The following is a 23,958-nucleotide window of genomic DNA, read 5'->3' as shown; positions in this document are numbered from 1 at the left end:
CCATTTAAATATTCCTTTTCTAGTAGGCTGTCTAGCCCAGAAATGGCTCAAAGACCTCACCTTATTCTTACCTGGATCTCAGCTCAGCACAGAGGGAGACAAGATCTAAAGCAGAAACTCTTGGTGTCAACCACTGCTGAAATAGGGATTTCTAACATCATCTGGATTTAGCAAATAGTATGTTCCTAACAGCTCAGTGTCACTTTTCCATTGTTTTCACATAGGCGTCTCTATTATGACCAAACCGAATGCCTAGAACAGTGCCTGACATAGAGGGTGACACAATAATAAAGATGTGTGTGAAATTAATGAGCATTGTGTCCCCACCAGCAGTGCCTGCCTCTGACCAAGAGCCAGATTCAAGTACCTCCCACATTGGCCACAGCTTGCTGCCAGGAAAATCACACTACTGTCCAACAAATCCTAAGATATAATAGTACAGATTTAAAATTACATATAAAAGTGTTACTACAGTGAAGATATCAACCTTCATGTACTTATGTGAAAAGAAGTGATATACTGTGTATTGAAGGAAATGTTCTATTGAATGATTTTTGAGTACAGTGATAAATTATTTTCTAAGAAAGAGTAAGGATAGTATAAACACCTATAGATACCACAGTGCATATATTTATTAATTAGATGATTAATAGTACAGCTGATCCTGGGAAAATTTGTACCGACTGTATGTAGCTTGCCAGATACTTTTCCCTCAAACCTTCCTACTTGTGGCTTGCTTAACATTTTATAATTCTTTGTAATTAAGTTGTTATATCACTTTTTCCCATGTTTCTTTTGTGGACACATTTTTTCCTTTAATTTTTATACAGACGGTGGGTACATTTTGTGAGGGCAGCATTGTGAGAGATGTTTTCTTTTCTAGCCCAAGGGATTGTGCACCAAGAACAGCCATTGAAAAGCATTAGTGGCCATTTGTACATAATAGAAAATTTCAGCTGTTCAGACAAGTTGGAAATGCTCCAGGAAGGAAATGTACGTTTTCTTCTCAAATGTGTCATTTTGTATTAGCAGAAGCTGGACAGTTTGAGAATTATTGCATGTATATCTGGAATTAAATTTCTAGCACTTTGAATGCTCATCCTTTACAGCAGTGCCACACTCGCAGAAGTTCAGCCAGTAATAGCATTTTCTGCCACAATAAATACAAGTTGGGGGAAGTTCATCACATCCACTTTCCTTCTTTATTGAACAAAATGAATGATCATCCATCGCACAGATAACAAAGCAATCAAGAAAGAAAACTTTTCTTTTCTTTTTTAGCTCAGTGAAAGACGATAAGCTTGCTTGCTAACAACTGTGTGGCCAAAGAAAACACTGAAATAAACATGTGGGTTTGTGCTTGTTTGGGAAAAGTAGATGCTAATGCTATGACGCCTTTCTGAAATGGATGTATTAAAATGATTATTAAAGGGAACAGTGAGGGCAGGTCCCTTAAACACATGAATGATTCATTCCTTAATCACTTGTCTTCAATCATTCCTTTTAGATAAAAATCAATTATATGTATAAAAAGGGAGGATTGATGTCATTTTAAAAAATCTATAAGTAGTATCAGAATGCAAAAAATAACATAAAATAAAGCAGAACATGAATTGAGTCTTGTAACAAGGTTAAGTGCATGAAATGATGCTGTACATCTATGATTGCAGTAAGATGAACACAGGGATATTTGAGTTCAGCCTTAAAGGACAGAGGGATTTTGACAAGTAGAAATAGAGAGCACTTCAAGCCATTGAAATAACATGCAAATAGGTGCAGAGAGGAGAAAAGGCTTTGAGGGCATGGAGTTCAGCCATGTAGAGGTGGTATGCAGATTCTACTGTCTACCAGGGAGCAAGCTGGCTGCACAACTGGGTGATGAGGGCTCTGCAGGCTGAGCCAGTAGGAGAGCACAGGCCTCAAATAAGGGGCAGCAGATACAAAATTTCTGCTTGTGTTTGTCATTCCAGAGGAATGGGCTCTGCAGGTGCCTCTTTCTCCTGCCTCCTCCTCTGAGAATCTCACCACTAACAATTTCCAGTTGTTAGCTCCTATATAGGGTCACTCTTTGGAAAAATGCAGATATCATTTGGGTCCAAAGTTCTTCTTCTTTCTTATTTTTAAAACAAGTCTAATTGATGCATTATTTATTTATATACCATGAATATCAGCAATTCTAAGCATAAAATATAATGAATTTTGATATATAGACACAGTCATGTAATCATCACTACACCACAAAAATTTTCTTGCTAATGTTGGAAAAAAAATTATTTTAAAACTCAGTGGGGAGAAAACTGATTTTAATCTAATAATGCTACAACAATATAATTTAAGTGATAAGTACAATGAAGGAAAAGCATAAGTGTAGAGTGTCTATACTGGAGAATCCTAACACACTCTGGAAAATATCTGAAAAGTTTCCTTGAGAACATGGCATTCAAATTGAAATCTTAAGTGTAGTGACTAGGAATGAGGGTCCGAGTCTTTTCAAGTGGTGGTTCGGGATAATGTAAAGCACTTGGGGAAAATGGAAAGACAGTCAATGTAGCTGAAGTGCACGAGAGAGGAGTGTGAAGGAGAAAAGGCAGGCAGAGTCACAAGGGACTTTACAAGCCATGCAATGGCAAGTCTGCAGGATTTGGTGCAGAAGAGCCGCATGGTCTGGTTTGGCTTTTACAATGGCCCTCAGGCAGCAGCTTGGAGAATCGCTTGAAGACGCAGAGGTGGAGGCAAGACACCACTTAAAAACAATTCCAGGTAATAATACAGTGCTGGCGATGAAGGCCAGGATGTCTTGATTCATTTGTTCCACCATAGTTATCAAGGGCTCACAACTTCCCAGCCCTGGTTCAGGGGTTGGAGATAGAATAGTGGAAATAATGACAGAGACTCTGCTTTTCATTCTAGCCGAGAGGTAGAGAATAAACAGCAAATAACAACACCCACCATGTCAGGCATGTCAAGGGCTAAGAAGAAAGATTTAAAAAGGACAATGGAAGAGACAAGAAAGGAAGAAGAAATGACAGAAATAAAAGATCTACACATTTATACCAGCAGAAATTAAAACTTGTGAGGGGAAAGAAGAAAATTACTATGAACCACTGTTGTACAATTAATTAGCAAAATATAGAAATTAGATTTTTTTGGCATGTGTGCCTCTTAAGAACAAAAGGGGAATTTTATTAGAAACCACTTTGCAGGGGATGAGGGCCAGGATGTTTACTGTCTATTATCTGCAGCTCTGGAAACACATCTGCAATTATCAGTAACCTTGTATCTGGCTTGTAGACTCACAGCTAAAACTCAGTAAATTTGGAATGTCTGAATAGTAAATAAATTAATATCTCTTATTCAAATTGTGTTCTAAATTTAAACATGATATACTATGTTAACCACTGAGTTAATGAAAAATAAATTATGTCTACCTAAATTGATATTTGAGAAATTGAAAGCAGAATAAACACTCACCAGAGTGAGTGGCAGATATTCTAATACCTTATAATGTACTTTTATGGAATGCTTATAGAAATAGAAATGACTAATATTTGAAGAAAATTCTGTAGCTAATGGAAGTAGTAGTTAATTTGGTCATATTTGACAATTCTAGAGCTTTCACAGTTAAGTGTTCCAAGTTACTTAGCGAAGATTTAGTATTCATGATTCTTCTGAAACCATTCTGTCTAGTTCAATTCTGAAGTCTTTTTTTCCTTGATATTTACATTTCTTTAATTTTCATTTGGGACCATTTAGATTTACTTAATAAAAACAAATTTGCCTATATAAAGTCTCTTAATATATGTTAAGTATGTTTTTCATTTGGATAGATATGTTAACACATTTTAGTTTTCAATATATATGTTTCATAATTGAATTCCTCTTATGCTATATTATGCATGAAGGCAGCAGGCTATGTTTAAAGAAGATAAAATGAAAAAAGGAATTGTCGTTCAATTGATGGTTAAGGAGTATAATTCAGTACCAAAACCTTATTGTTTTCCAATTTATCTCACAGGGTTGCTTAAATGATTAAATCACCTAAAGAATTGCTAAATATCTTGTGCTGATGTTCATAGAGCCATGATATCACAGTGTAGTATTTATAGTGAACCCCCTAAGTCTTATCTTGACACAATAATTTCATCCAACTTCATGACCCAAATGTTCACATGTAATTTGACTCTAATACAAAAAGACTGATTAAGCAATAGTCCATAATTAACTTGGTTATACCACAATCTATTTATTTCACATTTATGGGTTTTCAGTATAAGAGTTAGAATTTTAAATGGGAGAAAGTCATTTAAGAAAATCTGGACTCAAAAATGGAAAAAAAAAAAACCAACCACAACTGTGTAGAAAATTTATGATAATAATAGATTGAGGGTAAATAGATAACATAGAACAATGTCTTAGCCCTTGACTCTCCCGATTTTCCATAGATAATATTAATTCAGTGAAAATTATTTTGATGCTTATTCAATTTTTAAAACAACCTTGAGAAAATAATAATAATCATCAAGGATTTCTTTTAAAACTCCTACGTACATAATTAAAAATATAATTTTGCAAAGCCTTTTCACATCTGCTATCACTGTCATTAGCATTATCTTAATTATCTTACATTATCCCAATGCCAGATTTTATTTCTTTATTTTGCAAGTGAGCCAATTAAGGCACATAGATTTTCTAAGATTTACTTGTGACCAACTTTCTTAGAAGGTGATACTACAGTTTTTGAAATACAATTTTAAGCTTTTTTTTTTTAATGTACTTCCTGGCTTGGTGGGTTTATTTTTCAAGACTGCAAATTAAGGTTTCAAGGGCCTTATTCTCCAAATTGTACCTAACATCATTGCTTCTTTCTTTTATATGTCTCCAATATAAAGCATATATTCCAATCTCTTCTGTAGGTAGGTGTGGCCTCTGTGTGTCTAAGTTCTGGGGAATGATATATAAGCAGAAGCATTGTGCAGACCATCTCTGAGCGTTGCTTAAATGCTGACTCAGGAAGAGGTGAGCCATTCTATACTTTTCCTTTCTTTCCTTTTTGCTACCTGGAAAGCAGACAGATAGCAAAGTTTCCAGCATCCCTCTTGGGCCATGAGGCTATCTTGCAGGTGAGAGTACCATGCTAAGGATGGATGGAAGAAAACAATGATTGGTCTTGTTTCATAATGAATCCACGAAACCACTGTATCAGCTTTGGATTGTAAACTCCTGACTTCTTTTATGCGAGAGAATAACTGTGTGTGTAAGCCACTATGTGGATTTTGTGTTGTATATAGACCACTCTAATTCTAACTGATACTAAACAAATATTAGAGTATTAAAGTATTATAAATGTGGATAGTAGCATTCTACCATAAAAGTGCTAATATCACTAGAATTGGCTTTTACATTGAAGGAAAATGGTTTGCATTTTTATCTATTCACTAAAAATCAAATGCATATCGACATCTGTGTGCTTATCAACTGATCTAAAACAAAAAGAAAAAATCTTACTAGATGTAAAAATGTTTGTCTGAATGCTCAAAGTTTATCATTTATTTTAATAAGTATTTTTGATGATGTGTCACTATAGTGATCAAGAATATAACATTTTACCTATAGTACACAGGAAAGCTGGTAGAGTCTATTGCAGCACAGAAAAATAAAGCAAATCCTCAAAAGAAGCAAATGACTTATTTCATTTCCCGACTCTTCAACTGTGTGACGTTGAGCAAGTCACTCAACATCTTTGGGCTTTAGCTTTCCCAATGATAAAATAGACAATGAGTCTTTAAAGTTTGTAACTTCACTTTTAGCTTTAAAATTATGGGCAAATAGTATAATGAGAAACTTTATATCATGTAAGTGTTAAATTTGGAAGAAAACAGAGATTACCTAGTCATAAGATCCAGTCTCTATACTGATTAACTTTTATTTAATTTTACAAAGACTCTATTATGGGGAAAATGAAATGACTTTTCTTGTAGGCAGATGTTTATATTATTTTAAACAATGAGGATTTGGGGAAAATTACAGGGATAATAAATATGTAGGCTAGTGGGAAAAGCCATATATTAAAAAACCAGTGAAAGATGGAAAGGGAAGGTAAACATTTTCAAACAAAACCCAGTATGTTTGACAACAAATAGGACTGGTGAATTAGATATTTTGAAAGTCAAGAATGGTGAAGTTTGTAGAAGAAGATAGAAGATCTTGTTTAGGAAAAAAGAAAATAATGAGTAGTTTCAGGAGCTAGTGCATCACCCAAACAAAGATGCTCACTGAATATATTCTTTTTAATGTAGCAAAAAGAGTAAGAACATTGGATTTGCAGTAAGATACATCTGAGTTCACACATTGACTCTACCACTTACTTCTAATGTGACCTGGTGACAAATAACCTTTCTAAACCTTGGTAGTTTGTTGATAATTGTGACATCCAATGAAAATTTTCCTTCTATATCTTTTTGGGACTTAGACAAACTTAGTCTTTAAAAGCATGGCTTCATTGTTATGATTTTTCTTGACACCGAAAACAGAAAGGTAAAGAAGAAAGCGTTCTGAATAGACAAAATAGGCAATATGCATATTTTAGGAGACAAAATATACATTTATTTAGAAAACTATTCTTTATTAAACATCCTTACATAGTCAATTTTCATTTTTCCAGTTCATCACCTTTCCAATTCATTGAATTTGTCAATATAAATGGGAGAAAAGTTGTTTTCTTTATCTCAAATCCAGTTAATGAGAAATAACATGTTAAAAAAAAGACATAAAAAAATCAGCTATAATAGGGATTTTAAAAATCCAAAAATTACATATTTAACTTCTTTGGTTCTTGAAATGTGTTTTCAAAAATCAACATGGTACTTCAGGTTTGTGTTTATTTCTAGTGAATTAATAACGCACTCAGACAATCAGGTAATTATCTGTCTGCATTTTAGAAAACTTACAATACTATAAAGTATATATGGAACAGACGTTAATAGCACTTCATTTCATGGTTCTCAGGCACAAATGCTCATAAAATATTGTGCATTTTGTAGTATAGGAAGGTCTAACAATTGAAATGCCAAATGTAAAAGCAAACATGTCTTGAGCAATAACAAGTTTATTCACAGATGGGTGACACAGATTAGAAATTTTCTCTGCTTGTTTTTTATTAAAATTTCCAAAATGGACTAATTTCACACTAAAGCAAAATGAAGCTTATTTTACAGATGAACTCTTTAAAATGAGAGAGAAATAGTAAACAGAGTTATGGAGGTCCTTCCTCTCATAACCATGCACTCTGAGAACCAACTGTCTACCTGAGGTGTACTTTAGTTTTTAAGTTGAGTTAAAGGTAATGAAATAAAGTGTGAAGATTTTTAGACAGAGTCACATTAATGAAGTTGCTGGAGCAGTTTATGAAATATTGCACTCTAAATAATTTTTTAAATTTTTTGAGGGTTTTTATTTTGTTTTGTTTTTGTTAAAATCTGGGGCTCCTGTATATGGCTTCGGGGAAGTTGAAACAGAGTTATTCCATGCTAAGAGTGAGAATCTGAAGTTTAAGTGTGAATAACTTGATATTACAACATCCAAGGGCATGGGATTCAGAAACAAAATGAGATCATTTCAGTAACTCAAATTATTAGAAAATATTTTCATTTCTTATTTTTACTATAGATTTGGGGGGGGGGGTAATGTGTGATTAATCCTGAAGGTGAAAACACATTTCCAAAAGTACTTCAGTAACATACCTACTTAGCAGAACCTAAGAGGTAGGCAAATTTTTCTTTTTAATTGTTAGATTGATTACACTGTGTTCAAATTCTTTTTTTTTTTTTTAACAGCTTTGTTTTTGTCATTCCCTGGAATGCCTCCACTTTGACTCAAAGCAGGTGCTCTGAGGATGACTTCAGTTCAGCTGGGATGAGGGGTATTCTGTGGATTTCTGTAGGGGAAATCATGTTCTTTCATCCTTTAGGAGGTCATTTACTTACAGGGGATTCTAAAATGCATCTGATATCAAAATTAGAAGTCCTGTTGGTTCTGTCCTCTGTAATGAAAAGCGTCTACTCCAATAGGGTCAGTGCATTCTATGAGGAAGGGAGAGGAGCTCAAACAAACAAACAAAAATGACTAGCAAATACAGGGGAGATAAACTCAGTTGTTCTTTTTTGTCATTGTTTTAAGATACAACAGATTTTAAGAAGTGATTAAAAGTACTAGCTTATATGGGAAGAAAATAATATTTTTGCCTTTGCTAGGTTCTGTTTTACTTTAGAGCCACTTACCCAGGTATAGCAAGTAAATACAACGAATCGGGAAAAGAGCCAAACAAAGGACAACAGAAGCTCTCTGGAACATTGCAGTTTATTAAATGGCACATTTTGGAAAACATTGCTTACAAGATACCCAAGAAATTTTCTTTTTCTATGCGGTGACACATATTTGATAATGTTGAAGCATTCCGTATGATTTGGGTTAGCTGTATTTACCCATTCTTAAACGTATTTGGCATTTCCTAAGAAGCAAGAAGTGTTGCTAAATTCTTAACAAATATGAATCATTTACAAGACTTCTCTGCAATAGATATTGTTATTGTTTTCCTTATTTGACTTATAGAAAAACTGAGACTCAGAGAACTGATCTAGATACATGGATTATTACTGAGACTTATAGAAAAACTGAGACTCAGAGAACTGATCTAAATACATGGATTATTACTGAGTGATATCTCATTATTCGAGTGTTAATATACTACATTTGTCTATAATTGAAACAAGAGGTTTTTATTAAAGAGTTATTTGTTTATGAGATTATGGCAAAATTTAAATTCAGTCATTCTCTGGTGTAGAATGCTTTAGGCATGGACATACATACATTTGTTAGTAAAAGAAGTTAAGGTCAGTGTGGTGAAACTGTTTATAGCATTTTGTTGGATGGTTTAATTTTCTTTAACTTGCTTTGTGTTTAATGGAAAACTGGAATGCATCCTTAAAAATGTCAGGTTGCTGAATCATGGAGAGGCAATCTCCCTAAAATGCCCACAGGCTATTGTTAGAAACGTGGAGGCTGAAGATGGTACTAAAATAAATAAATAAATAAGTAGAAAGTGACCAGAGAATGGTTCCAGAAGACAGGATACTGTATGTAGGTTTGCAAAAACTCATTTCTTTCAAAGATAAAACTGACTGTAGTGAAATATGCCAGCAAGTTGGCAAGGATGTGGAGCAAATGGAATCCTATACACCGCTGATGGAGTGCACAATTGACAACCACTCAGGAAAACTGGCAGGTACTTAAAAAATTAAGTATGCACCTACTGTTTGACATAGCAATTCCTCTTCTGGGCATTTATCCAAGAGATATGAAAACATATACACGAAAAGATGTGTATTCAACGGTTGACAGAGCTTTATTCATAACATCTGAGCACTGCAAACAAATGTCTACCAATAGAGGAGTGGATTTAAAAAAAAGTTTATTCAGACATTGTACTGCTTTCCAATGAATAGAAACTGACAACTGATATGTGCATATGTACAACCACAGGGAGGAGTCTCAGAAACATTTTTCTAAATGAAAGAAGCAAGACACAAAGTCATATTGTACAATTGCATGTCTATGAAATGCTGGGACAGACAGAAGGACAGTGACAGGGAGCAGATGGGTGGTTTTCTGGGGGCATGAGAAAACTCTGGGACAATAGAAGTGTTCTTTATCTTGACTGGGAGAGTTGTGTCAATATATATTTTGTCAAAACCCTTTGAACTGTATACTTAAAATGGGTACCTTATTTTGCATGTAGAGCATACATGCAAAAGAGCAGGCAGAATAACCTTCTCACAAGTGAACTTTTCTTTAAAAAGAAAAATGCTGCTAATATTACACTTTTATTTTAACCATTTAATAGTAAAGGATAAGATATTAGAGACAACTAAATGATGAAAAGAAACTGAGTAAGCAAAAGCCAAGCCAGGAGTTTAGACTTAAACCTTATCATAATTCAGAATTAATACAGTGCCTATCATCTAAAGTTTTCTGAGTTCTGTGCTATATCTGTATATTTTATTGCATGGTCAAAATATTTACTAGAGTAAAACAATTATTTTTATTTTCCAAAATATAAATGATGAATATAAAAGTACTGTGAGTTTCTTTTAATTCTTATGACAAATTAAAGGCCAAGCCACTCTTTCTGGAAGACCACACCAAAGCTTAATCCATAATTACTAAGTGACAGTGACCACGATAAAATAAAGTACTTTGAATAATTTAAAACTAATCTTATGATAGACCTTGAAAACTCAAAATCTTAACAATAAGGGAAACTTCACAATCTTCATTGATTAAAAGGACATATTGGTACTTATGCACAACCTACTTAGAGATAGCAGGCAATGAAACAGACAGAAATGGGCAAATTCAGTATTTTAGTAGGCCATTTGTGATCACATTAATGATTTTAACATACCAATGCTCCTTAATGTATATTCTGCCAAATAAATCTTTATTGCACCTCTCCAATGTAGAAGTTTTAGTAGAAGCAAATAGGCATTAAAATAGCTCAAAACTCACTAAACACTCCCACTTAATAAAGAAATATAGTTCTACTATAAAAACTATGTGCTTCCCTCTTTCAGTGCCCTCCATTGAGATCAAACTTCTGTAGAGAAAATATGATGTAATAAAAATGCACGAGGCATATGATCCAACAGTGCTGACGCTGATGAGGGGAATTTGCTAGATGTGCCGCAGTGCTGGGTTAGCAGTAGAGATATCAAGCCATTAAAACACTTGCATGTACAACACAGCCAGGGAGACTCTTAAACAGCTGCTAGATGTATACCCATAGCAATATTCTTCCCCTCGTGGAGCACTGCTAAGTCAATCAATCCTGGCTTTTCATCTGAAGTTTACAGTCATTTTACTAGAAATAGAAAAGGAGTCGTTACTGCCTGCAGGAAGTTTAAAATTGAATGGAGGAACTTGGTAAAAATAAACAGAATCATATTAAAAGAAACATGTACAGAGTAATTTTCTCACAAGTGAACTTTCTTTTATGTTTACTCTAATAATCCACTTGACAGTTTGCCTGCAGTCTCGTTGTCCGTACACACATATCACAATCATGACCGACTTCTTTTGATTTGAGCTGACATTGGTTTAATGAGTCAGAACTATTTTAAAGTTAGTTTCAACAATTAGAAAAGTAGGTTATAATGTGTAAAGAAAGAAATATAATTCCAAAGTGAAATGCAATTAATGTAAAGATTATGGGGGAGTTATTCCGTATTACCATGGGGGCTAACTGTATGCCAAGTATGAAGAGTACTAAATATGGTGATGTGTGGCCCAACATAACATTAGGTAAATGCATAAAAAATGAAATTTCCAATCTCTCTTCTCCCACTCTTCCCTTACCACCTTCTGGACTCGTTTTCCATTTATAATCATTAAGTAAGGGTCCTGTGAGGTTACGGCTTTCTCCATCTAGGGTGATCATACAAATTATGATCCAAACTCTGACACTTTAGAGAGAGAAGGGGGACACTAACCAAATGGGGCACTAAAAAAGACTTAATAAACCTTCAATATCCTGGAGAAATCAGGCTGTGAGGTCATGCCATCTACACACCTTGTTTTAGGCATCACAAACATTTTCATTGCTTCAACTATTAGCTCTTTGAAGATAACTCTTAAATGTATACCCTCCATCAAACTCAACTCTTGTTGATTCTACTAACCTACTTGAAAGTTTATGAAGGTCACACATTGCCATATTGTGTCATTCAAGACTCCTCTGTATAACCCAGATTTTATTTCCAAAAGCAAATCCATTTTCCTCCACTCCCTAAAGGTATAACATAGAATCCATTCAACCAAACTGGATTTATTCATAATTGCATAATTTAACTTCCTAATGCCTATAATTACATTGTTTCCTCCTCTGGAAGTCTGCTTCACTCCTTATGTATATTTCTATCCACATGAAACTAATGTTAATTATTTAAGCACCTTCTTGAATTCTGTTAATACCTACTTAAGTCTTTCTTGATATGACTTCTCCAACATAAACAAGCAAGAATGTCTTCTCCACCTCTCTCAAACCTTGATTATAATTTTTACATTACTACTCCACCTGTGTTTTATTTTACTGTTTCATCCTAATGTATGAAATTTGTTAACTTGAACATTATAAATTCTCTGAGAACTATGGATTTTATATTATGTATTACTGTTTACATAGCAGCTTGTTTTGGTTTTGCTTGTGGTAGATATTCAATCAAAATATATCAATCTACTTAAAAAACATCCATATAACATTGAATTATGGGTGTATTACTAGGAGTATATCATTTTGCCAGAATTGATAATAATTATTTGCAACACTACTTCTTGTGTTTTTGTTTTTGTTTTTTTACTCTTTTTTCATAAGGACCTGAATACTGTGTTATGGGGATGACTTTGGTAGTTTGAAATGGATACTAAAAATGGTTCATGGCCAGATCTAGAAATAAATCCTCCTTCTTTCTTTCAACAGTAGACATTTAATGATTCTAAGACTTTGAGCAAAAATATATTGATTCATGCAGACAAATAATTTTTGCACAATAGAAGCTTAAGTTATATTTCTTTAGAGCTAGACAAGTGTTTCATATGACTCAGTAAATGACTTATTAATATATTATAAAATTAAATTATGCTAAATTATAATTAAATTAAATTATAAAGGCTGTCAACTTGTAAAAATAACATTCAAAATATAGAATAAAATTTTATTTCCTACATAAAATATATTTATAAAAATCCTCATTTAAAATTTTTTATCTAAGAGCAAAATTTTTTAAATTTTGTAAGTGCTTTGAATTCATTTTTGTGAAGTTATCTCATGTTTAAATTTATTTTTTAGAGGTAAAAATTCTTTATCGGAGCCATATTTAACCTTAAACGTTTTCAGCTTCTATAGCACCTGTTATGGTATTGCATATTAAGTTGTACTCAATAAATACCTATTGTATAACTCAAATCTTATTTTTCCTCCAAAATTCTTACCTGGAGTATAAAACTCTATGTCTGACACTAAAATTAGAAGTTTGTGCAGATTTAATATTAAATGTCTACCTGTAATGGCCCATTAAGCAGATTATTTTTTTGTCTTTGCAAAACTATGCAACGATCCCCAAGAACTACTATGTTCTTTCCAGAGAATAAAACTTTATTTTATCAAATAACTTCAAAGAATTTCTCATGGAGTTCCTATAGATAAATGAGGAAATATAGACTGTCCATGGCATGATAATAGGGCCACAAACTTTGGTTTGAATACATGTTTTCTGGCATTAACTAATCTCACAGGCAAGAATCCAGATATAATCCCACCTTCCCAGTAACTGGCTCTGTGGAATCTGCTGTGGGCTGGCCGTGTCCCCCCCAAATTCTTATGCTGAAGTCCTCACCCCCAGTACTTCAGAATACAACCTCATTTGGAGATAATGTCTTTAAAGAGGTAATAAAGTTAAAATGATGTCTTTGGAGTAGGCCTTAATCTAAAACTTGTATTTTTATAAGAAGAAATTCAGACACCAGACACGTGCTTACACAGAGGAAGGGCCGTGTGATGACACAGGGAGGAGGCGGCCACGTACCAGCCAAGGTAAGAGGCCTCAGAAGGAAACAACCCTGCCAACACCTTGATCTTGCCCCTTCCACGACTGTGATAACACAGCTTTCTTCTGTCTAAGCCACCCAGTGTGTGGTACTTCATTATGGCAGCTCTGGCCAATTAATAGAACATCTAAAGCTCCGCTGCCATTGCCTGGCTGGACTGACGGGGCCGTCCTGCAGACCCAGCTCACCCGGGTGCTCCATGGGGGTCCTTGAGACCCAGTCTGGAGGGACCGTTTCCTCACTGCCATAGATAGTGCCTAGATAGTACAGCCCAAAGACTGCCCTCCTGCCTCAGTCCCAGACCAAGGCGTCTTCTTTTATGTATGACCTTATTTTTCTCATCACTAGCAATATGGAAGAGCATATTGTAACATGTTATAGGGGAGAGAGTTTAAAATGGGGAGGATGTGACTTTAATTGATTCTGACTTTGTCATACCAAGTGGAAGGAGTTCTTTTAATGACTGCTTTTGGAGGCTAATTAGAATGACTGGGAAGTGCTGCTGTCCCTGTGTTTCCATGTAATCTCCCAGCATGATTCAGTAGCAGGATGCCAAGGGACCTCGCCAAAAGGATAACCCTATTCTCTGCCTCAGTGTCTGCCATGGTCAAGGTGCTGTGGCATCACTGTACTGAGAGGGAGTCATGGCACAGGGCAGTGAGGGGCTCGACTCGATTGGCTTTGTGAGGTATAAATGATCCTCTAAGGCAGAAAGCCCATTGTGGTGTTTTCCACGATCATTTCCATGTAATAAGGTTCATGAGGGCAACCATGCCTGTCTCCTTCTTGGAAATCCCTCCGTGACACCCATTAGAATATTCCGCACAAAGAGCACATTTCAAAACCTAGTGGTATGTTCACCTTAGAGTTTATATAGACTGAATGTTGAATTGACTGTCAAAATCCTCCATATTTTGTTCAACTTTTTTATTATTTTAATTTCTCTAGATACAGGTGCATAATTATATAAGTTTTCCATTTTCAATGTGTTCTATAGCCTCCATTGCCATTCATTGAGCATATATTTATTGAAGGCTCAAGGCTCACAATACAGCTACCTTTTAGTTACTTTGGTATATTTTTTAGGTACTATGCATAGCCCATTCTGCTATTAATCAAAACTGAATGCTGACCTTAGGGATATTACAGTCTAGTACAGGTAATAATTCATGTATATAAACAACAGTAACAAAAACTAAGATGTCCAGAGGTTTGCTTTGGACAGGAGGAAAATATATTATTGCCTTTCTATATTCAAAAACTGGTAGGAAAGAGAGCCCTGCCTAAAAATTTGATAATCATAAATAGGAAAGTGCTATTTTCCATTTTCTTCTAGTGCATTATACTACATAAGAGTGAGATCTGGGGTACACACTTATCTAATGGGACACCTTACTGCGTTTTCTCCTATGATATATCTGGAACCTGTTTGGGGTAAGCAGTAGAAAGCAAGTTACTTGGCATAAGAAAATAACAAAAATGTGGAGGCTGAGGCTTGGCACACAGAAGGCAGGGGAGGGCCTTGGGGGAATAAAGTCTCCCCTAAATGGTGATCATCTAAGGCTTTAATACTGAACAAGGACCAGGATAAATGATCTCCTGTGGGTAAATAACCCCTGAACTTTTAGGGCCCACAATATTCCAATTTCAGTTATTAGCGGTAGATTGACCTTCTGAAACCCCTCTCCTTAAATCACACTTTCAGAAAAATCTGTTCTGGGTACTCCATCTTTGTAGTAGTGGGTCTTCTGCGAAATGAAGGAATTTGAAATCTAGTAAATGGGGACATAGCACAGAAAAAGACCACAGCAGTTATTAGAAATGGGGCAGAGTAAGGGCCAATAACTTAGTGAGCACAGAAAGCCATGATAGGAGGAAAGAATTTATCAGAAAAAATGTAATTTGTATCACAGCCCTGAGCCCAAACCCTTACAGAGACTCTCAGAGTTAGTGGAAGAAAAAATAGATTTTTTATTAATTATAGAACAAGGATCTCTCAATACATTGTACCTTATTACAAAAGTAATGGATGGCCCAGATGCCTTCGGGGAAATGCAAGATGGTAAAATGAGAATCTGGGTTACCGTATGAAGGGACCTCAAAGAGAGTCAGGCAGAGCTCACAGCACATTCAGGTGGGGCAGGAACGGCCGGAAGAGCTAACAGAGTCTGCGCTCAGTGACTGCGGCTGTGGATGCCACTGCACGGGACAGTCGCAGAAAACCTTCCTTCCTCCTTAGGATTATGGCTCTGATTTATTTTTTAAGACTCATCTTCTAGTTGAGAAACTTATTGTTCGCTGGCTTTATTGCTAATCATTATAATGTAACCAACTGCAATCTATGCAAAATCTTTTCTTCTACATAGACACATGGATAATAAATTATTTTATCCTTAATCACCAAATTCAGATATAAAAGTTCTAAAATTCAATATAATTTAAATATTGTAGTCAGCAAATTGTGTGCATATTTTGTTGCCTATATTATTTGGTTCTCTTGTCTGGCTTTTTTAGCTAGTCTGCACATTTATATAAGTCAGAGTTGCCAAGAAGGGAGTGAAGCCACATTTAGCACAATGGAATGTATAAGACCAGATATAATAAATATGAGAATATAAAAACAAGCACATCCAAGAGTATTTGGGTACTTTAGAGAAAGAGGGCTCTGTAAAAATCAAGGTATTGTCAAATGTTATTCACTCATCATCTACATGTGTCCTTATACTTTCCCATATGATAAAGATCTTTAGGGGAAAATCAGTGTCAGTGAAGTGTGCATGTAGTTCATAAGTAATTTTATAATTTTATGAAGTATTTTAGTTCCTCCTATTGCTAGTCATCACATCATGTCTATATTACCTCATGAGTTACATACTACAGTCCCCTGAGGTAGACACTATCACACCAACATTTTACTTTTAAGGAAACAGAAGCACAAAAGGGCGAAGTAACAAGTCATCCTCTAGCAAGTAGTGGATTCAAACCTGCACACAGGTAGTCTACCTGCCAAGTTCACACTGTCATCTGCCATCTTTGGTAGCCACACCATGATGCATTATTGCAAATTTATTTTTGGAAGCACCACTGTGTATACATTTAGTTGAGCACACATTTATTGAGAGCCTGTCACTGTCCTCTGGACTAGTGATACAAAGATGGGTCCTTGTCGCATGGCCCTTGTCACAGTCATGCAATCTCTTCTACCCTCTCTTCTAACCAGCACCTCTGGTCAGAACAATCAACTCTATTCCTCCTACAAGGCTGATGCAGAGGTCTCTATGGCTGCCCTATCTGGGGCATGTGACTGACCTAGTGATAATGGTTCAAGAATGTGCCTGCTTTTGTGCATATTAAGGGCAGCATTGATTTCAGCCTTAATTAATTAATTGCAGCTCTTAAAGTGGATAGGTTTTGCCTCTACTAACTTTGTCCTTAGGAAGGTGGAGTTACTCATCCGACTGAAAAATTTGAGAAAACTATGCACCATGTTCTGTCCAGACATTCCATCCGTCTTCCACTAAATGAATTGCTGCCGGGGACTGGGCTGGTTTGCTTCTTCAGAAACTGTAGCCCTGGGCAAGTGGAGCGCTGCTGGGAGGTGGAGTCCATCTAGCCCTAGGATTCAGGGTTCACCGACCGACTGGGCCAACGGGGCTCTACCACATCCTCCTACATGGTCTCTCTCAGTCTGTGGGGTAGAAAAGGAGGTATTTTATTTGGGACACCCAGATGGAAACACAACCATTTATTAGATAAAATTCTGTTCTCCAACAGAAAGCAAACAACTGGTGAGTATTTGGGCCACTATTATCCAGGAAAACATTTAATATTTGCTAATAGTCGTCACCCCTAAATACATACATACAGCAAACATATTTAAGTATATACTAAAGTATCCAAATTCTTATATGATTCTTTATTTCTAAAACTTCCAGTGTCTTAAAATGTGCATCTCTTTGCCCAGAATCACCTGCAATACTTTGACCACATAGTATTTGAGATCACTTAGAAATACAGATCCTAAATTACAGGGGGCATTAGTCATAGGAAATATATTTTCTAGATTAAGGTAATAATTCCATTTTTTGTCAAAATTCCATATTTGACATTTTAACTATCATAGTCTAGCTTTCCCCAGGAGAGAGACTTATCTCTACAGCCAGTCGACTTCTAGCCTTAGTGCATTCATTTAAATTTTAGTATCAATATTATAACTATGTTATAAAGTTTATAACTCATAGCTTTTTTTAGGATAGTCATATAGAACCAAGAACAGTATCGTAATTGCACAAAGGGCCATTAAGTAGGCTGGCTACAATGAAAGTGCTTATGAAGGAACCTTGTTTAAGCTCTGCAGGGCAAGTGAAGGGTTCCATGTGGCAAGGCCACCTTCTCAGCATGTTATCTTGCTTGTCTTAGGCTTATGTGACTCAGGTGATGTGTATGGCATTTATAGTTCTGTAAATAGCAGCCATGTGGCTCCACTGCAAATACACCACGTTCTGGCCCCTTTTCCATGCTGAAAAGGCAAATGAGCAACGTCTAATTCACCACTGATTTATATGGGAGTTATTACCTACAACATCTGCACTCTCAACACCAGTGGATTTAATTTGACCAAATTTCCTGGTAATCACGTACATCCACCTTGAAAGGACTTACTTTTTCTTTCTTCCTTTCCTGAAAAGGAGAACAATCACCACCACCCCTTTTGAAATTAATACACTTTTACCTACGGCAGGCTGTGAGGGTCACTTGCTAAAGAGTTAGAAAGGTTGAAATACCTTTACTGGGCATCATTCTCTGGGAAAACAGAATTTTAGCATTTTTGTCTCCAGAGTTTGTACATTAGATAATGAAATGCAAAAGCCGAACGAAGATAAATGCTCCATTTGTACTGAAGTTATGTGGAAATGGAAAGTTTTTAATCACTGAAAAGACCTGCCATGTCATCTGCTCCCTTTCCCTGCAAACACAGGGTTGCTCCCTCTGGTATAATCTTTATTTTTTTTTCCCTGTCCAGACCAGACTTAAATGATACCAGATGTTGGCTGTCCAGCAATATTTTGCTCATTTCTTTGCTGGAAAATCAGTTTTCTCTTTTCTCCCACTTCACAAAAACTCCCCATTTATTTCTAAAACAAAAAAATGAAACAAAATTAACAAATTGTCATTAACTTTAGTAAATCATGAATTCTCACAGCAAATCTTCTCATAGTTCTGGAAGGTGGAAGATTAATTAGGCTCTGCATGAATTTTTAAAGAAATGTTTAATAAGTGGTCAGACTAGAACACCATATCACACTCAATTTTCTCCCAACCTAGTAATCTAAAAGCTTCAAAAATGTCCAGAATTAACAATATTTTATTTTAAAAATCTTTATGTATATCTTTGGTTATTTTATATACATTTTATTTTATGCAAATCAAAGTGGCAAAATGTGTTGCCCTGACTTTTCTATATAAAGTAGTTGTCACTGTACAAGGAACCCACATCCAATATTCCTCGTTCATCAACTCATCAGAAGATGCTTTCCTGGGAGCAGGAGCCCTGAAACAAAGTGGGCAGTCTTCACAAACAACACATTGTGTCTAAAATTTAAGAAAGTGTGGGTTATCGATATGATTTTGAATCTAATTAAGTATATTTATTCAGTAAATACTCGTGTTCTACATTGAGAACACAGCATATATCCATGCAGGAGCCAAGAAAATGGCAGAGAATTTATCTGGGAACAGTCTAATGCAGTGATGGAGAGTATGGGTTTTAGAGGACATCAGAACTGCCCAAGAGAGCCGAGGAAGCATGTGAAGGAGATGTAGGTCTGTAGAGCTTGTGAGAAGCATGATGTGAATAAGGCTACGGATGACACAGGACAATGGCTGCATTCGTTTTCTAGGGCTGCCATAACAAAATGCTACAGACTGGATGGCTTAAATAACAGATATTTATTTTCTCGCAGTTCTGGAAGGTGGAAGTCCAAGATTAAGCTGTCAGGTTTGGTTCCTTCTGAGGTCTCTCTCCTTGGCTTGCAGGTGGCACTTAGTTACCGGGTCCTCATGTGGTTTTTCCCTCTGTGTGTGCACATCCCTGGTGTCTCTCTGTGTGTGCTATTAATAATGTCCTCCTCTTAGGAGGACACCGGCTAGATTGGACAAGGGCCCACCCTCACATTTAATTTAATCATCACTTTAAAGGTCCTATCTCCAAACACAGTCACATTCCACGCTACTGGGGCTTAGGACTTCAACATATAAATTTTAGGAGGACACAATTCAGCCCATAACAAGGCCATGGATCTGGAAGAAAATCAGGCACCCCAGCAGATGCTAGCTAGCACGGATGGTGATGACTGTTGAAGGACTGGTGCCTTCTCCAACCAGCCCATGTCTTGTAAGTCCCAGATACTAGAAGCATCCCTGTGAGATATTTAACTGGGCAAAGAAACACTGGCATGACTAAGGTTGCCCTGAATGACCTAAGATTGATTCCTGCCATCTGAAAAACATAATCATTAAGTACAGTTATAGGAAAACAAAAAAGTACTAATAGCTTCTCTCTGATCTGTGTCTACGGCCTGAGATTATACATGCTACATAGGTACCGTCCGACAGTGCTTGTGCACATCAGGGCCCTGGGCTGCAAATAACTGAAAGAGATTCAGGCTAACTGAAGAAAAGCAATGTATAGAAAGGTTTCATGGAGCCACAGACTGAATGGAAGGCTGCCCAGAGCAGATATACAAATGACAGGAACCAAGAAGTTCCAGAGAGACAAGAAGCAGGGAGCAGGAAGCAAAACAGCCATCTTCCAGCCCAACAGTCCCAGACAGGATGCTGAGAACAAAATCTGGTGACTGTCCCTGCTGGGATGAATAACTTCTGGCCCTGGTGTTAATTCTTGCATCACAGAGGCCTGTGCTTATTTTCTGAGGGATTCTGGAATCAGGAGAGGAAGATCTGGGTCCTTGGCTCCGTGTGAAAAACAGTTCCTTTGAATTTTCCTCCATTCAAATCTTTACATAAAGGGGCCAAGATCATTGCTCAGCAAGATACAGGGATACTATTTAAGAGGACAAAGAGGAACTAGGAAAGCCAAAATATGACAACACCCACTGTACTGGCACATAAAAAGCCCCCAGTATGGCAGCTGTTGCTGTTTTTCTACTAATTTTTATCGTATGCTCAGTCCGAATGAATAGTGCAAACTAAAGATTCCACAGGGAAGCAGGGAAAGGCCGAGTAGCCTAGAATACTTGGAGAGCATTTACTAGAGGATGTTAGGAGTGGGCAGGACTTGGAAGACGTTGAGGAGCTGAATAATGAGAAAACAAGACACAGCATAATCCAGGCGGGATAGCACGAGCGCGAGGAGGTGGCGGAGCGTGGCGGATGTGGGGAGGGGACATGGGAGCCTGAGCAGACCGCGGGCTCCTTCCTGTGCCCTGACAGATCAGCCGGACCCTTCCTTCCAGGGGCAGCTGCATGTGGAAACTCTCCTGTTTCCACAAGGAGGATTTTGATTTATTGGCTATAGGAAGCCGCTGCAGGTTCTTGAGCAGCAATTTCCCAGCGGCCCAACGTCTCCTTTGTTTGAAGTTTGAGGACAGAACAGCAGACGTTGCTCTGGGGCCTGGGAACCTCCGCTGTCATCAATTTTCCTTTTAGCTACTGTTGAGAGGTTCCCTTATACCTAATATTTCCTTTTCTTTGGAAATCTTGTTAAAGCTTCTCTTTCTTTCATGTGTTCCTTTCAATTTAAACAACAAAAATCGTATCTCCTATTTTTCCCCATATTTAAAATGATTGTATAAAAAATGTTTTGCTCCATCATATGGAAAAAAGCTTATTTTGATTTTTTTAATTTTCCTAATACAATCTTAGTTTTGATTTAGAGTTGGAAAATGTTTTTGCTACCAAACAGAAACAATAACAGTATCAACAAGCTAGCTGGGGCAATTTTTGTTACTATAAGCTTTGCACGAAACATCCATCTGTGAACTCCACGTTAGATGTATTCAGTACAGCGTATTTCAGTACAACGTTCTTATATTAGCTTTAAACAAGCATTTATTTTCCCATATGCCTTACTTTATGAAATATTTTTTAGGGTTTGTTTTCCGTTAAGGTCTTTGATACATTTGGCTGATTTTGATCCAGGTGAAGATCAATACAGACCCATGAACTTTTTTTGAAAAAAAAAAAAAAAAAAAAGGAGAGAGATTTGGATTTAAAAAACAACCAAAAAATCACTCTTCAGTTACTGCCATGCTCTTGCCTCTGCCTCCCGACTCTGCTGCCTGTGACCTCACCGCGTCCTGAGTGTGTACCGAGCCAGGGCCTGGGCCGGCAGCCGAAGGCCCGGTGAGAGCCGCGGGAGGAGGAATGGAAAGGGCTGGCGATGCCTTACGCCTCCAGCAAAGAGAGCTCTGCTGTACCCACGCCCCTTGGCAAAGTGGTGTTGCTGCTCCTCCTTCATACCTGGCAGGCCTTTAGATTTGCTGTGACCAGTAGAAGGTGTTAGAAGGGTTGTATGGATGAGACCGAGTTGCCCCAAAGAACAGGCAGCACAGTGAGCGAAGCCGCCCTGTGCCCTCTACTTGCCTGACTGCAGCTGCCCAAGTGAACCCACGTTAGACCAGCAGACGGACTGCTCAGATGGCCAATGCACAGAATTACAGAAACGAGCAAATCACTGCTGTTTTATGCTACTATTTTGGGGAGATTTTGTAATAGGAACAGCAAGCAACTGACACATATGCTTATCATTTTTTAAAATAATTTTCTTTTGGCTTAATTCTTCAGTTCAGGTTGCTTATTTATATAATACCAATTATGAGTCACTTTAATTATCTAGCATGTGGTATGGTTAAGAGCTTGTTAGAGATAAACCAGTAGTCTTCACAGCAGCACTATTTGTTCAGGCCATTGTACCTATACTGAGCTATCAAGATCCAGTGTCTTGTCCTAGAATTTGTATGTCAGGCCTATGGGACTGATTCACAATATTCAATCTCACAGAAGATTAACTATTTATTTAGAATGTCAATTTCTCAAAATTAAATTAGTACCGCAGGGTGGGTAAGATTGTGCATCTATGTTGAGCAGAAAATCCTGATCTATGCACAGTAACCTAAACGAGAAATCAAATAATTCAAGAGCTATAAAGGATTGTTTAGGATGGTGTTATACTACCACAGGGGCCCAATTCCCCTTCTCAAAGATACACAGTGGAATTTGATAGTTCATCCCAGCACATGGGACCTCTCCCATGCTGCACAGTGTTAGAGATGCAATAATAGGCCTCAGTTTTTGTATTCTAATTTTTGAGACTCCATATGGATCAACACCCTTCTAGAGACACCAGCATTTTATCACCTTGACACCAGTGCATTGTGATCCCATTGTTTCTGGCTATGCACTCTTAATGGAGACTTGGAAAAACTCACTGGTAGCACGGTTATCAACACTCACATGTTTTGCTTATAATAATATTTTATTAGTCTTATCCCTAAATTTTGTAGCATATTTCTATATTCCTACTATGTCCCAAATAAAGTATGCAGAGATCTCTGAGCCATTTTTATCTTTGGCACACCTTTAAAGTTGATATAATTAGTTACATTTTTGGGAAATACTTGCAAACCAAGGCCTTATTTATTTTATTAAGAGTGCAAGTTCCTTAATAGTACTACTTTGGCACATTATTTTCAAATAAAAATGAAGTTAAAATATCATTTTAAAGGAGATATGGCTTAGAAAGATTCAGCTCTACTGATTTTATAGCTCTCTTGTGCAATACATAATTTCTGGGTAGCTCTATTCCAGTGGGAAAGTGATGCTGAAGATACTACATTAAGCATAAGCATTTTTCCTCAAAATTAATGTCTTTGTTTATTTTTGCAAATTATCAAATTTTTATACTTCTCGCTCTTCTATTCCCGTTAATAAGACCATTCCACCAACTCTCCTTTCACCTCCTCTACTGAAACAAAAATAAATACATGAAATAGTCGAAATGAGGCAAGGATGAAGGTAGTTTATCAAAATTGATATCACTCAGTGTATTAGTAAACTTCTTCTATAATGTGCCAGATTTCTTAACGGCCTCCTATGGAGTTCATGGAACCAGTATGAAAAATAATGATTTATAATAACTCTTTCATCTTTTTATTTTTAAATGGGACATATGTAATTATTTCATGAAAATGACAAAGTTAGGAAACAAAGCCAAAGTTTTATGCCACCGTATTTTCAGCATTTTTAGTCATAATATTTACATTTCTACTCCCTATGACATAC

Source organism: Eulemur rufifrons, chromosome 18, assembly GCF_041146395.1.
Source record: "Eulemur rufifrons isolate Redbay chromosome 18, OSU_ERuf_1, whole genome shotgun sequence".
Lineage (NCBI taxonomy): Eukaryota > Metazoa > Chordata > Mammalia > Primates > Lemuridae > Eulemur > Eulemur rufifrons.
The sequence above is the reverse complement of the archived record's forward strand: the minus strand, read 5'-3'. Positions refer to the sequence as shown.